This window comes from Oryctolagus cuniculus, chromosome 8 (assembly GCF_964237555.1).
Source record: "Oryctolagus cuniculus chromosome 8, mOryCun1.1, whole genome shotgun sequence".
NCBI lineage: Eukaryota > Metazoa > Chordata > Mammalia > Lagomorpha > Leporidae > Oryctolagus > Oryctolagus cuniculus.
Genome location: NC_091439.1, coordinates 78,826,233 through 78,842,879, shown reverse-complemented (window position 1 = coordinate 78,842,879; position 16,647 = coordinate 78,826,233). Strand labels below are relative to the sequence as shown.

Here is a 16,647-nt window from a genome sequence, read left to right as displayed (position 1 = left end):
TAAGTGCACAGTGACTCCTGTTGTTGACTTTACCAATTGACACTCCTGTCTATGGCATCAGTAATCTCCCTATGCTCCAGTCATGAGTTTCCAAGGCTATGGAAGCCCTCTGAGTTCTCCGATTCTTATCTTGTTTAGACAAGGTCATAGTCAAAGTGGAGGTTCTCTCCTCCCTTCAGAGAAAGGTACCTCCTTCTTTGAAGACCTGTTCTTTCCACTGAGATCTCACTCACAGAGATCTTTTGCCAGAGTGTCTTGGCTTTCCATGCCTGAAATACTCTCATGGGCTTTTCAGCCAGATCCGAATGCCTTTAGGGCTGATTCTGAGGCCAGAGTGCTATTTAGGACATCTGCCATTCTATGAGTCTGCTGAGTATCTCACTTCCCATGTTGGATCACTCTCCCCTTTATTTATTCTATTGGTTAGTGTTAGCAGGTACTAGACTTGCTTATGTGCTCCCTTTGACTCTTAGTCCTTTCATTATGATCAATTGTGAACTGAAATTGATCACTTGGACTAGTGAGATGGCATTGGTACATGCCACCTTGATGGGATTAAATTGGAGTACCCTGGTATGTTTCTAACTCTACCATTTGGGGCAAGTCAGCTTGAGCATGTCCCAAATTATACATCTCTTCCCTCTCTTATTCCCACTCTTATGTTTAACAGGGATCACATTTCAGTTAAATTTCAACACTTAAGAATAACTGTGAATTAATTACAGAATTAAACCAGTCATATTAAGTAGAACAGACAAAGAAACTACTAAGAGGGATAATGTATTAAGTTGTTCATTAACAGTCAGGGCTATGCTGATCAAGTCACCGTTTCCCATAGTGTCCATTCCACTTCAACAGGTTTCCTTTTTGGTGTTCAGTCAGTTGTCACCAATCAGGGAGAACATATGGTATTTGTCCCTTTGGGACTGGCTTATTTCACTCAGGATGATGTGTTCCAGATTCCTCCATTTTGTTGCAAATGACTGGATTTCGTTGTTTCTTACTGCGGTATAGTATTCTAAAGAGTACATATCCCATAATTTCTTTATCCAGTCTACCGTTGATGGGCATTTAGGTTGGTTCCAGGTCTTAGCTATTGTGAATTGTGCTGCAATAAACATTAGGCTGCAGACTGCTTTTTTGTTTGCCAATTTAAATTCCTTTGGGTAAATTCCAAGGAGTGGGATGGCTGGGTCGAACGGTAGGGTTATCTTCAGGTTCCTGAGGGATCTCCAGACTGACTTCCATAGTGGCTTGACCAGCTTGCATTCCCACCAACAGTGGGTTAGTGTCCCTTTTTCCCCACATCCTCGCCAGCATCTGTTGTTGGTGGATTTCTGAATGTGAGCCATTCTAACCGGGGTGAGGTGGAACCTCAATGTGGTTTTGATTTGCATTTCCCTGATTGCTAATGACCTTGAACATTTTTTCATGTGCCTGTTGGCCATTTGGATTTCCTCTTTTGAAAAATGTCTATTGAGGTCCTTGGCCCATCTCCTAATTGGGTTGTTGGTTTTGTTTTTGTGGAGTTTCTTGATCTCCTTGTAGATTCTGGTTATTAACCCTTTATCTGTTGCATAGTTTGCAAATATTTTTTCCCATTCTGTCGGTTGTCTCTTCACTCTCCTGACTGTTTCTTTTGCAGTACAGAAACTTCTCAATTTGATGCAATCCCAATAGTTAATTTTGGCTTTGACTGCCTGTGCCTCCCGGGTCTTTTCCAGAAACTCTTTGCCTGTGCCAATATCTTGAAGGGTTTCTCCAATGTTCTCTAGTAACTTGATGGTGTCAGGTCGTAGATTTAGGTCTTTAATCCATGTTGAGTGGATTTTTGTGTAAGGTGTAAGGTAGGGGTCTTGCTTCATGATTCTGCATGTGGAAATCCAATTTTCCCAGCACCATTTATTGAATAGACTGTCCTTGCTCCAGGAATTAGTTTTAGATCCTTGATCAAATATAAGTTGGCTGTAGATGTTTGGGTTGATTTCTGGTGTTTCAATTCTGTTCCATTGGTCTATCCATCTGTTTCTGTACCAGTACCATGCTGTTTTGATTACAACTGCCCTGTAGTATGTCCTGAAATCTGGTATTGTGATGCCTCCGGCTTTGTTTTTGTTGTACAAGATTGCTTTAGCTATTCGAGGTCTCTTGTGCCTCCATATAAATTTCAGCACCAATTTTTCCAGATCTGAGAAGAAGGTCTTCGGTATCTTGATTGGTATTGCATTGAATTTATAAATTACTTTTGGGAGAATGGACATTTTGATGATATTGATTCTTCCAATCCATGAGCATGGAAGATTTTTCCATTTCTTGGTATCCTCTTCTATTTCTTTCTTTTAGGTTTTGTAATTTTCATCATAGAGATCTTTAACATCCTTGGTTAAGTTTATTCCAAGGTATTTGATTGTTTTTGTAGCTATTGTGAATGGGATTGATCTTAGAAGTTCTTCCTCAGCCATGGCATTGTCTGTGTATACAAAGGCTGTTGATTTTTGTGCATTGATTTTATACCCTGCTACTTTGCCAAACTCTTCTATGAGTTCCAATAGTCTCTTAGTAGAGTTCTTTGGGTCCCCTAAATAAAGAATCATGTCATCTGCAAAGAGGGATAGTTTGAGTTCTTCCTTCCCAATTTGTATCCCTTTAATTTCTTTTTCTTGCCTAATAGCTCTGGCTAGAACTTCCAGAACTATATTGAATAGCAGTGGTGAGAGTGGACATCCCTGTCTGGTCCCAGATCTCAGTGGAAATGCTTCCAACTTTTCCCCATTCAATAGGATGTTGGCTGTGGGTTTTTCATAGATTGCTTTGATTGTATTGAGGAATGTTCCTTCCAAACCCAGTTTGCTTAGAGTTTTCATCATGAACGGGTGTTGTATTTTATCAAATGCTTTCTCGGCATCTATTGAGATAATCATATGGTTTTTCTTCTGCAGTCGGTTAATGTGGTGTATCACATTGATTGTCTTGTGCACATTAAACCATCCCTGCATACCAGGGATAAATCCCACTTGGTCTGGGTGGATGATCTTTCTGATGTGTTGTTGCATTCTATTGGCGAGAATTTTATTGAGGATTTTTGCATCTATGTTCATCAGGGATATTGGTCTGTAATTCTCTTTCAGTGCTGCATCTTTTTCTGGCTTAGGAATTAAGGTGATGCTGGCTTCATAGAAAGAATTTGGGAGGATTCCCTCTTCTTCGATTGTTCTGAATAGTTTGTTCTGAATAGTTCTTCTTTAAATGTCTGGTAGAATTCAGCAGTGAATCCATCTGGTCCTGGGCTTTTCTTTGTTGGGAGGGCCTTTATTACTGTTTCAATTTCTGTCTCAGTTATGGGTCTGTTTAGGTTTTCGATGTCTTCCTGGTTCAATTTAGGTAGGTTGCATGTGTCCAGGAATCTATCCATTTCTGATAGGTTTCCCTGTTTGCTGGCATACAAGTCCTTGTAGTAATTTCTGATGATTCTTTTTATTTCTGTGGTGTCTGTTGTTACATTTCCTTTTTCATCTCTGATTTTATTGATTTGGGTCTTTTCTCTTCTTTTTTTAGTTAGTTGGGCCAATGGGGTGTCAATTTTGTTTATTTTTTCAAAAAACCAGCTCCTCGTTTGGCTGATTTTTTGTAATGTTTTTCTTGATTCAATCCTGTTGATTTCTTCTCTGATTTTAATTATTTCTCTTCTCCTACTAGATTTGGGTCTGGTTTGCTGTAGGTTTTCTAGATCCTTGAGGTGAATAGAAAGCTCATCTATTTGGTGCCTTTCCAATTTCTTGATGTAGGCACCTATTGATATAAACTTTCCTCTTAACACTGCTTTTGCTGTGTCCCATAAGTTTTGGTATGTTGTGCTGTTATCCTCATTTACTTCCAGAAAGTTTTTGATTTCTCTTTTGATTTCTTCTATGACCCATTGTTCATTCAGGAGCATGTTGTTCAATCTCCATGTGTTTGCATATGCTCTAGGGATTCCTGAGTTGTTCATTTCCAACTTCATTCCTTTATGGTCTGAGAAGCTGCATGGTATGATTCTAATTCTTTTGAATTTGCTGAGACTTGCTTTATGGCCTAGTATGTGGTCAATCCTAGAGAAGGTTCCATGTACTGCTGAGAAGAATGTAAAATCTTTAGCTGTAGGATTGAAAGTTCTGTATATATCTGTTAGATCCATTTGGGCTATAGTGTCGTTTAAATCTACTGTATCCTTGTTGATCTTCTGTCCTATTGATCTGTCTATTTCTGAGAGTGGAGTATTGAAGTCCCCCAGTACTATTGTATTGGGGTCTAAGTCTCCCTTTAAGTCCGTTAACAAATCTTTTAGATAAACCGGTGCCCTGTAGTTAGGTGCATATACATTGATAATTGTTATATCTTCCTGTTGAATTGATCCCTTAATCATTATGTAGTGTCCCTCTTTGTCTCTCTTAACGGTTTTTGTAGTAAAGTTTATGGTGTCTGATATTAAGATGGCTACGCCCGCTCTTTTTTCATTTCTGTTGGCATGGTATATCTTTTTCCAGCCTTTCACTTTCAGTCTGTATGGATCTTTGTTGGAAAGATGTGTTTCTTGTAAGCAGCAAATAGATGGGTTTTGTTCCTTAACCCAGTCAGCCAAACGGTGTCTTTTAACTGGACAGTTCAGGCCATTCACGTTCAATGTGACTAATGATAAGTGGTAACTTTGCCCTGCCATTTGCCAAAGATAAGTTCTAATATATGCTTTGAATTCCCTGTGATCTTTTGCTGTGAGGTTTCCTTCCTTTACCTTCTTTCATATTGATGACCGTGTTTCTTTGTTTCTGTGTGTAACACATCTTTAAGCATCTTTTGCAGGGCTGGACGAGTGGCAACAAATTCTTTCAATTTCTGTTTGTTATGAAAAGTCTTTATTTCACCTTCATTCACAAATGATAGCTTTGCAGGATATAATATTCTGGGCTGACAGTTGTTCTCTCTTAGTACCTGGGCTATATCTCGCCATTCCCTCCTAGCTTGTAGAGTTTCTGATGAGAAGTCAGCTGTGAGTCTGATTGGAGATCCTCTGAGAGTAATCTGACGTTTCTCTCTTGCACATTTTAGGATCTTTTCTTTATGTTTCACTGTGGAGAGTTTAATTACAACGTGTCGTGGTGAGGATCTCTTTTCGTCGTGTTTATTAGGGGTTCTGTGAGCTTCCTGAACTAGGATTTCTCTGTCCTTCTCCAAACCTGGGAAATTTTCTGCTAATATCTCACTAAAAAGGCCTTCTAATCCTTTCTCCCTCTCCATGCCTTCAGGAACTCCTAGAACCCGAATGTTGGGTTTTTTAATAGTATCCTGAAGATTCCCGACAATATGTTTTAGATTCCTAATTTCCTCGTCTTTTCTTTGGTCTGACTGTATCCTTTCCTGTTCTCTGTCTTCTAAGTCTGATATTCTCTCTTCTGCTTCTCCCATTCTGTTTGTAAGGCTCTCTATTGTGTTTTTCATTTGATCTATTGAATTCTTCACTTCAGTCACTATCCCAGTTTCCTGTTGTACTAGTTGTTTCGTTTCATTTTGATTCCTCCTTAATATTTCATTTTCACGAGAGAGATTTTCTATCTTGTCCATTAAGGATTTCTGTAGTTCAAGAATTTGTTTTTGAGAACTTCTTAATGTTCTTATCAATTTTTTGAGATCTGCTTCTTGCATTTCTTCTATGTCATCATCCTCATAATCTTGAATTGGGGTGTCTTTTTCATTTGAGGGCTTCATGGTGACTTCCTTGTTTTTATTACCTTGGTTTTTGCGTTTGTTATTTGTCATATTGGAGATATTTGGTTTCTTCACTGTGGTGCTTTTTCTTGTTATACTACGACTCTAGATTAAGTGGACTATCTGTTTTTGATGGAGCCTTAGGGCTTGAGATGGGTGTGGCCTGAGAGCTCTGTTTGGTGTGCCTAAGGTGACACTCCCAGGTTGGGCGTGGTAAACCTCTCTCTCTCTCTCTCTTTCTTTTTTTGATTCAAAAGGGAAGTTGTTCTGCACAGCTGAACGAAGTTGGAGGTAGTTAGCAGGCGAATGATATACCCACAGGAGCCAGAGATCAGAAGCTCTTTCCCAAGGACCACACAGGGAATCTGTTCGGCCCTCGGAGTGGGCTCAAATTCTCCTTCAGTCTCCCACTGTGTTGCCACAGTTACGGAATTGTAGCGTCTCTGGAGAGTGCTCACGTGAATTCCGTGAGTTCTCTCCCCCACCGTCTCTTTTTTCACAGTCTCAGTTCAGTAGCACCACAAATTTACAAGGTCCTAATCTCCTGTTAATTCGCCCCGCCCAGAGTCAGGTTTTTCTGCTAGGCTCAGGGCCGGTGCAGACCTGAGGTTGCTCTGCTTATGACGTATGTCCAAGATGGCGCCTGCTCTTTGTCTTGCTCGCCCTTGAGAGGTGAGCGGAGAGAGAGAAACCCATGTCCATACCAGTCACCTTTTTTTTTTTCCCCTCTCTCTCTCTTCCAGTTAGCTTGGTGAAGTCCCCCCCCCCGGGGGGTCGTTCCCTCTAGTCTCCTCTCTCCGCTTGCCTGCCGGTGTCTCGGGTTATTGAGGTTCGGCTCACCTCGCGTTCCAGCGCTGGTGTGTTGAGTCTGCCGCTGGTGTCCCAAACTGTGGGCTCCCACGCTCTCCACGCAGGTCTGCTCCCCTTCCAGTGCCGATGTGTGGACTCGGAGCCCTGGACGTCCCAAGTCTCCCCGCTGTTGCACTCCCCTTTGAGCACTTGCGCGCAGACCCTGCAGCTTGCGCAGCTCAGTCCCGCGGCTCGGCTTCCGCGGCTCGGCTTCCGCGGCTCGGTCCCGTGGTTCGGTCCTGCGGCTAGGCTTTCGCGCGCGGTGGGCAACCTTGTTCTCCCAGTAGGTCCTCCGATTTACGCCCACTGGATCCAGAAGAGTTTCGTCTGCAATATTTTCCTGGTTCTTTTTTCTGAGGCTACCGTAACTCCCCTTTTATTAAACTAAATTTTCCCGGACTATCGGTGCGCGCCCTCACTATTCCGCCATCTTGGCCAGTAGTCCATCCTTTTTTTTATTTTGGAGAACACCAACAGCAATATATAGAATGCACTAAAATGGAAATAAGACACTATACCATAATGTTACCTATAGAAGATTATAGAAACTTTGGCTATCAATGTTGGACGTGAAGTCACCTCATAGAAAATAGAAAAGATTTTTTGCTGTACTTGCACAAAATCCAGTGATTTTAAGAGGACAAGTTTATTGCCACCATTACAGAATCATGATGGATTTCTAAATGATCCACATAACTATTTCTGTTCTTTTGTTTCCCCTGGATTACTAGCAAAATGGCAGATGTAAAAATTCATGTGATTTTTAATAATGGTACTATTTAACCATGGTAATGTTTGGTGCATTTGTTTGCCTTTATTGTTGATGTTTCTTGAATTACATCATTACATCAATACTGAGCAGTGATTTTGCACATGTGAGAACTGAAGATTAAACAGGTTTAATGCAAATTTTCCATCCTATAAATATTAATATCCAGAATATATAAGAAACTCAAAAAAACTCAACAATAACACAAACAGTTCTGTTAAGAAATGGGCAAGTGATCTGAATATACATTTCTCAAAAAAAGATATATAAAAGGCCAAAAAGTATGTATGTGTGTGGTGCACGTGCATTCAGGATCACTAATATGATCAGAATAAATGTTCAGTATCACTAATCATCAGAGAAATACAAATAAAAATCTGAGATATCATCTCAATCCAGTCTATATTCAAAAAGATGAAAACACAAATCCTGGCAAGGACACAGAGAAAGGGAAACTTTCATACCCTGTTGGTGGGAATATAAATATTAGCTGTTATGGAAAAGAGCACAGGGGTTCCTCAAAAAACTAAAAATAGATTTGCCACATGATCCAGCAATCCTACTACTGGGTATATAAATCCAAAGGAAATGAGATCACTAGATAGCTGCACTCCCATATTCACTGAAGCGCTATTCCCAATTGCCAACCTAAAGAATCAACCTAAGTGATTACCAACAGATGCATGAACAGAGAAAACATGGTATATATGCACAAGAAAATATTATTCAGCTATGAAAAAGAATGAAACCTGTCATTTTCAAATGTAACATGATACAACTAAAATATATCATGTTAAGTAAAATAAGCCAGATATAAAAAGATAAAAACCACATGTTCTCACTCATATGTGGAAGCTGAAAATAAGTCAATCTCTTAAGAAGAAGATAACGGGGTACCAGTGCCATGGCTCACTTGGTTAATCCTCCGGCTGCGGCGCCGGCATCCCTTATGGGCACCAGGTTCTAGTCCCAGTTGCTCCTCTTCCAGTCCAGCTCTCTGCTGTGGCCTGGGAAGGCAGTGGAGGATGATCCAAGTGCTTGGGCATGGGAGACCAGGAGGAAGCACCAGGCTCCTGGCTTCAGATCGGCACAGCACCAGCCACTGTGGCCATTTGGGGAGTGAACCAACGGAAGGAAGACCTTTCTCTCTGTCTCTCTCTCTCACTGTCTAACTCTACCTGTCAAATAAAAAAGAAAAAGGTGGTAATGGAATAATGATCATTAGAGATTAGATGGTTGAGTGGAGGGAATGAACAGAGGTCATATATCAGGTATTACAGTACATCTCAATAGGAAGAATTAGTTCTGATATTCTATAGTTCAACTATAGCCCATAAGAACTTATATTTTAAAATAACTAAAAAAAGTTCAAAGTTTCCCAACACATAAAAATGACAAATGTTTGAGGAGATGGAATTGCTAATTACTGATTTTATAATTAAACATTATATATCTGTATCAAGTTGTCATACTTTATTCCATAAACATGAGTAGGTACAAATATTATGTGTTGATATTTTTAAATATTTAAAAAGGTTTAATATCTCAATGGAAGTCACATTGGTCATGGAATAGAAATACTGAGATCTATTTATCTACAGCATGTGTGCTCTCAAACATATGGTAAATATTTTTTAAAAATTTATTGAGATATGATTGACATACAAAAGGTACATATTTGAAATGTAAATTTTTAGATTAGATTTCACATAAAACATACAACATGGAATCATCATCAAAATAAAAACATGCTTCACAGACTATTAATTTAAAAATTATATGTGTATACTTTTTTAGTGATTTCTTTTACCCAGCATAAGACACAGGTTGCTAACTGTGGTCCAAGAAAGTGTCTCCAAAGTAAGGTCAAACTAGATGGATACAAAATCATGCTCATACTTTCCTGTACAAGGCCACATAATTCTAGGATCAGGTCAAACAAGGCTAAAATACCTGCCCTAGCATCGGCTTCCTGGAAATCCTGGTCATTGCCTCTCCTTGGCAACATAGCATCCACACTCGTTCTGCTTCTCTGTAGACTATTGTGTTTTAATGGCCTTGTTTGTTCGGTCTCTAAAGAAGACAAGCCATCCAGCTCCAGTTCTTCTGAGTCAGGGCTTCCAGCCTACCCCATCAGGTGACATGACCAATCCTCTAGACCAAGCAGGACAATGTTTTCCAAGACCACCCTCAAACACCATAGGACAGATAGCAAAAGAAGAGCACCCATATCCAGCTCTACACCCATTTGTCAGCTTTGAAGAAACTACAGAAGATGGATCTTCATCCATTCCATCCCCCCATAAGATTATGGGTATTTTCTCTTAAGGGGGGAATGTCAAGTAGGAAATTAGAAAGTAGCCTATGAGTGTGAGAGGGGTCTGAGAGCAATGCAACAGCATCTGCAGAAGTTAACCTTGGAAGCCCAGTATTTACACTGTGAAGTCCTGCCCAGACTCTGATAACTTTCTAGGTAGCCTCAGCCCTTCCCCCAAGGGAAGTTCCCCAGGACAATCCTCTCTCCTCAGCACCAAAAGGGTTACCTGGCCTGATAACAAGGAGCAATAAAACCTTCACAGCCTTCCTCTAAGAGAGGCACCCTAGTGGAAATTCCTCAGCCCTGTGCCAGGTGGGCTCTCAGTCTGATAGCACAGAGTAGTAAACCCCTGGGAGGAATTTTCTTTGTCCTGGACGGGAAAGAGAAAAGGTGGGAAAAACTGGAGCCTTTCTCGTATAAGCCGTGGTCTGAATGCAGACCACATACTCAGCACTCAGCTCTCTGCTGAGCTGCCTGCCTGGCCTTCCAGGTGTATTCTCCATTTAACCATGTAACCTTACTTTCCCCAAGTCTGAGTGACTGGGCACTCTCTTTTTCTGTCCCTTCCATTCTGGTGGATGCCCTATCTCCAATAAATCTTGCTACTTCACAAAAAAAAAAAAAAGACACAGGTTGCTAAAGTTCACTTAAAATGATATTGACTACCTGAATAACTCTGTATCATTTGTCTATACTTGCTTCGTTAATATTCCACTTTGTATTTGTACTTCTCTTTCTTTTGCTTACTTTGGAGACTAAATTAATGCTCTACTTCTAGCTTCTTGAAGTGGAACTGACATCATTGACTTAAAGCGCCTTAAATGTGCCAAAGATTTGTTTTGTAACCTAGGATATGTGTTGATAAATGTTCCATGTACATTTTTATTTATTTAAGAGGCACAGAAACAGAGAGACAGAGAGCTACTATCCTTTGGTTTACTCCCTAAATATCCCTAATAGCCAGGGCTGTGTCGGGATCAGAGCTAGAAGCTAGAAAGATATTGCAGGTCTCCAATGAAGGTAACAGGAACTCAATTATTTGAGCCTTCACTTCTACCTCCCAGGGTAAGCTTGAGTCAGGAGTCAAAGTCCGGAACTGAACCCAGGTTCTGCCATGTAAGATGACAGAATATTAACCAATAGGCTAAATACCTATTCCTGTGTTTCATGTACATTTTAAAAGAATTTGTATTCTGCTGTTGTTGGATAGAGTACTGAGGAAATGTCATCTGGGCCAGGTTGATTGGTATTGGTATTCAAGTCTTCTATACTCTTGCTGATTTCCAATCTATGTGTTCCATCAGTTACTAAGAGTAAAGTGTTGGAGTCTCTGACTAGAATTAGAGATTTGTGTATTTTTCATGAAGTTCTTTCCATTTTTATCCCACGTAGTTTAAAGTGTTATTGGAGTCACAAACATATGGGATTGCTCTCTCCTCTGGGTGAAATCCCTGGGAAGACTCTTTGCTGTAAGATATATTTTCTCTAATAGCAAGAGCTATGCCAGCTATTTTTTAGTGCCAAACATGATATGTTTTTTCTATCCTTTTAACCAGTTTGTGCCTTTAAAGTGGGAATTTTGTAGCCGCATAGTCATCTGATGCATAATGATTCAGTCAGTGACAGACTACATACATAACAGTAGTCCCATTAGTCAGAATAGTGCTGAAAAAATGCTGTCATTGAGTGACATAATACCTTCTGTAAAGTCATACCACAGTGTTTTACTCACATGTTTGTGGCAGTGCTAGTGTAAGCCAACTGACTGCACTGGCATTCATATTAAAGTATGACACATACTTTTATGTACAGTATGTAACAGTTGATAAAAATTATTGTTACTGGTTTATACATTTTCTAACCTCTATTTTACATTAAAGTATACCCTCAAAAAAGTGTTTACTGTTAACAACATTCAATGTCATAACTGGCAGTAATCTCTTATTTCTTGTAATTACTGCAACTCTTGGTTGTATCCACAGGTCACATTGAGTGAGTGACCTATATCATCCAGGTTTATGTAAGTATATCCTACAGTGTTTGTACAATGATGAAATTGCCAAATGGTACATTTCTCTGAAGGCATTCCCATCTTTAAGTGATATATGGCTGTATATAATTGGTTCTTGCTTTTAAAACCAGTCTGATAATTTCTGCCTATTAATGAGTGTTTAAACCATTTATATTTAATGTTATAGTTGATATGCTTACATTTAAATTCACAATCTATTTATGTTTGTCCCATCTTCTCTTTGCTCCCTTTTTCCTCTTCCTATGCATCTTGGATTATTTGTCTACTTTTGATTATTCTGTTCTAATTATTTGCTATATTTTGTGGTCTTATTTGATTAGTTGTTTTATGACTTATAGTATACATCTTTAACTTATCACAGTGTACTTTCATGTGATATTATGCTACACACTTATGGAGTAAAACAAATGTATAATAGTTAAGTCCATTTCTCATGTCTTAGCCATTGTGCTATTGTCAAACATTTACTTCTCCATAAACTATAAACTAAAAATACAAAGTCATTATTTTTGCTGGAGACAGTTGGGTATGATTGAAATAAAATAAGAGAAAAAAAGTCTTCATATTTACCTATGCAGTTACCATATCTGGTCTCTATTCTTTTACACAGATACAGGTAACTATCTGATATTATTTTATTCTCCTCAAAAGTCTTCCTTTTCACAGTTATTTGTACTACAGGTCTATTTCTGGTTTTACTCTTTCAGGTTTTTTTTAATATCAGAAAAAGTATTTAACCTTGGTTTTTATTGTTTTTTAAAATTTTTAGAAAATTTATTTATTTATTTGAAAGCCAGAATTAGAGAGAGAAAGGGAGGGACAGGGAGAGATCTTCCATCTGCTGGTTTATTTCCCAGATGGTTACATCAGCTGGGGCTGCCCAGACCAAAGCCAGGAGCTAGGAGCTTCTTCCAGGGGTCTAAGCACTTGGGTCATCCTCACTGTTTTTTCAGGCACGTTAACGGGAATTAGGATCGGAAAAGGAGTAGCCATTTGAATTGGCACCCATATGACATGCCAGCATTGCATGCAGTGACTTCACCCACTATGCCACAACACAGAATCCTATATAGTAGGCTATATGACAAAAATTAGAAGGCATGTGCTGATAAAAAGCTCTTTTTTTAACTTTTATTTAATGAATATAAATTTCCAAAGTACAGAATATGGATTACAATGGCTTCCCCCCCCCATAACGTCCCTCCCACCCGCAACCCTCCCCTTTCCCACTCCCTCTCCCCTTCCATTCACATCAAGATTCATTTTCGATTCTCTTTATATACAGAAGATCAGTTTAGCATACATTAAGTAAAGATTTCAACAGTTTGTACCCACATAGAAACACAAAGTGAAAAATACTGTTTGAGTACTAGTTATAGCATTACTTCACATTGGACAACACATTAAGGACAGAGATCCTACATGAGGAGTAAGTGCACAGTGACTCCTTTGTTGACTTAACAAATTGACACTCTTGTTTATGGCATCAGTAATCACCCTAGGCTCTTGTCATGAGCTGCCAAGGCTATGGAAGCCCCCTGAGTTCACTGACTCTGATCATATTTAGACAGGGTCGTAGTCAGAGTAGAAGTTCTCTCCTCCCTTCAGAGAAAGTACCTCCTTATTTGATGACCCATTCTTTTCACTGGGATCTCACTCGCAGAGATCTTTCATTTAGGTTTTCTTTTTTTTTCCCCAGAGTATCTTGGCTTTCCATGCCTGAAATACTCTCATGGGCATTTCAGCCGGATCCGCATGCCTTAAGGGCTGATTCTGAGGCCAGAGTGCTGTTTAGGACATCTGCCATTCTATGGGTCTGCTGTGTATCTCACTTCCCATGTTGGATCGTTCTCTCCCTTTTTTATTCTACCAGCTAGTATTTGCAGACACTATTCTTGTTTATGTGATCCCTTTGGTCCTTAGTCCTATCATTATGATCAATTGTGAACAGAAATTGATCACTGGGACTAGTGAGATGGCATTGGTACATGCCACCTTGATGGGATTGAATTGGAATCCCCTGGTATGTTTCTAACTCTACCATTTGAGGTAAGTCAGCTTGAGCATGTCCCAAATTGCACATCTCTTCCCTCTCTTATTCCCACTCTTATATTTAACAGCGATCACTTTTCAGTTAAGTTTCAGCACTTAAGAAGTATTGTGTATTGATTACAGCATTCAACCAAAAGTATTAAGTAGAACAAACAAAAAATACTAAGAGGGATAACATATTAAGTTGTTCATCAACAGTCAGGGCAAGGGCTGATCATTTATTCATGTGCGTCTTGGCCATTTGAATTTCATCCTTTGAAAAATGCCTATTTATGTCGTTTGCCCATTTCTCTTTTTTTAAAGATTTATTTAGCTACTTGAGGGGCAGAGAGAGAGAGAGAGAAGAGAGAAGAGAGAGAAGAGCGAGAGAGGTCTTTCATCCACTGGTTCATTCCCTCAAATGGTTGCAATGGCTGGAGTTGGGCCAATTGGAAGCCAAGAGCAGGAGCTTCTTCCAGGTCTCTCATGTGGGTGCAGGGGCCTAAGTACTTGGGCCATCTTCTACTGCTTTTCCAGGCCATCAGCAGGAAGCTAGATCACAAGTGGAGCAGCCAGGACTAGAACTGGTGCCCATATTTGATGCCAGTGCCACAGGCAGATGCTTAACCTACTGTGCAACAGTGCTGACCCCCTTTGCCCATTTTTTAACTGTATTGTTTGTTTTGCTGTTGCTTAGTTTCTTGAGTGCTTTATAGATTCTGGATATTAATCCTTTAGCAGATGCACAGTTTGCAAATATTTTCTCCCATTCTGTAAGCTGCCTCTTCCTTTGTTGAGTGATTCCTTTGTAGTTCAGAACCTTCTTAGCTTGATGAAATTTCATTTAATTATTTTTGCTTTTATTGCATGTGCTTCTGAGGTCTTTTCCAAGGATTTTTTGCCTATGCCCATGTCTTGCAGTTTCCCAGATGTTTTCTTCCAATAATTTAATGGTATCAGGTTGTAAATTTAGATTCTTGACCTGCTGTGAATTGATTTTTGTACAAAGTGTAAGGTAGGAATTTTGTTTCATATTTCTGTACACATATATCCAATTTTCCAACATCATTTGTTGAAAAGACTGTCCCTTTCTCCAGGGATTGATTTTAGCTCCTTTGTCAAAGATTAGTAGATTGTGGATGCTTGGTTAATTCCTGGGGTTTCTATTTTACTCCATTGGTATATGGGTATATGTGTCTATTTTTGTGCCCATACCAGGCTATTTTGATTGTATTTTTCCTGTAGTATGTCTTGAAATCTGGTACTGTGATGCCTCCAGCTTTGTTTATGTTAAGATCGCTTCGGCAACACATATACTAAAATCGGAACGATACAGAGATTAGCATGGCCCCTGCGCAAGGATGACACACAAATTCGTGAAGCGTTCCATATTTAAAAAAAAAAAAAAAGATTGCTTTAGCTATTCTGGGTCTTGTGTTTTCATATGAATTTTAGCATTCTATTTTCTAGACCTCATAAGAATATTGTTGATATTTTGAATGGGATCACATTGAATCTCTAAATTGCTTTGGTAATATGGGCATTTTGATGATATTACTCCTTCCAATCCATGAATATGGAAGACTTTCCAATTTTTGTCTGCTATTTCTTTAATATTTTATAATTTTTGTAGAGATCTTTCACATCCTTTACTAAATTATTACAAGGTATTCAAATTTTTGTAGCTATTGTTCATTGGACTGATCTTACAAGTTCTTTGTCAGTCAAAACACTATTTGTATATACAAAGGCTATGGATTTTTGTGTGTTGATTCTTTATCTTTCAACTTTATCAAACTCATGAATTCCAGTAGTCCAGCAGTGAAGCTATCATGTCCTGGATTTTTATTTGTTGGGACGGTCTTTAATCCTGATTCAATTTCTATTTTAGTATTGGTCTATTTAGCTTTTCTATTGAGTCTTCATGACTCAATTGTGGAAAATTGTTGTGTGTCCAGAAATCTATCAATTTCTTCTAGATTTTCCAAACTTTGTGATGTAGGCACCAATTGTTATAAATTTCCTCTTAACACTGCTCTTGCTGTGTCCTATAAGTTTTGATATTTTATGTTATCATCTTCATTTGTTTCTAGGAATTTTTTTATTTCCCTTTCGATTACTTCTATGTCTCATTGTTCATCCAGGAGCATGTTGTTCAATCTCCATATGCTTGACTATTTTCTAGAGATTCCTCAGTTGTTAATTTCCAGCTTCATTCTACTGTGGTCAGAAAAGATTATGGCATGATTTAATTTTTTTTTAATTTGTTTTGACTTGATTTATGGCCTAGCATATGGTCTATCCTAGATAAAATTCCATGAACTGATGAAAAGAATGTGTATTTTGCAGCTATGGGATGATAAGTTCTGTACATTATCAATTAGGTCCATTTGATCTATGCAGATTAGCTCAATTGTTTTGTTGTTGATATTTTGTATCAATAGACTTATGTTTATGTGATTTTCATCATTAGTCCATTGATGAAAGTGGGGTGTTAAAGTTCTCCATTATTATTGCATTGAAGACTATGTCTCCCTTTGGATCTATTAACTTTTCTAAGATTTATTTATTTATTCAAGAGGTAGAGCTACAGACTGAGAGAGGGAGATACAGAGACAAAGATCTTCAATCTGCTGATTCATACCCAAATGGCCGCAGTGGCCAGAGCTGAGCCAATCTGAATCCAGGAGTTTATTCTGGGTCTCCCACGCAGGTACAGGGGCTCAAGCACTTTAGCCATCTTCCATTGCTTTCTCGGGCCATAATTACAGAGCTGGATCAGAAGAGGAGCAGCTGGGATACCAACTGGTACCCATTTAGATGCTGGCACTGCAGATGAAGGTTTAGCATATTATGCCACAGCACCAGCCCCAATATTTGCTTTAAATAGCCAGGTACCCCAGCATTCAA

General features: G+C 39.1%; 1 non-coding gene across 1 annotated transcript; it reads left to right on the top strand.

Moving 5' to 3' along the window:
• The first annotated feature begins 15,024 nt into the window (after positions 1 to 15,024).
• LOC127483391 (U6 spliceosomal RNA) lies at positions 15,025 to 15,133 on the top strand. Its single transcript, XR_011378572.1, has one exon. It is a non-coding gene; the product is annotated as a U6 spliceosomal RNA (small nuclear RNA).
• Positions 15,134 to 16,647: the final 1,514 nt, after the last annotated feature.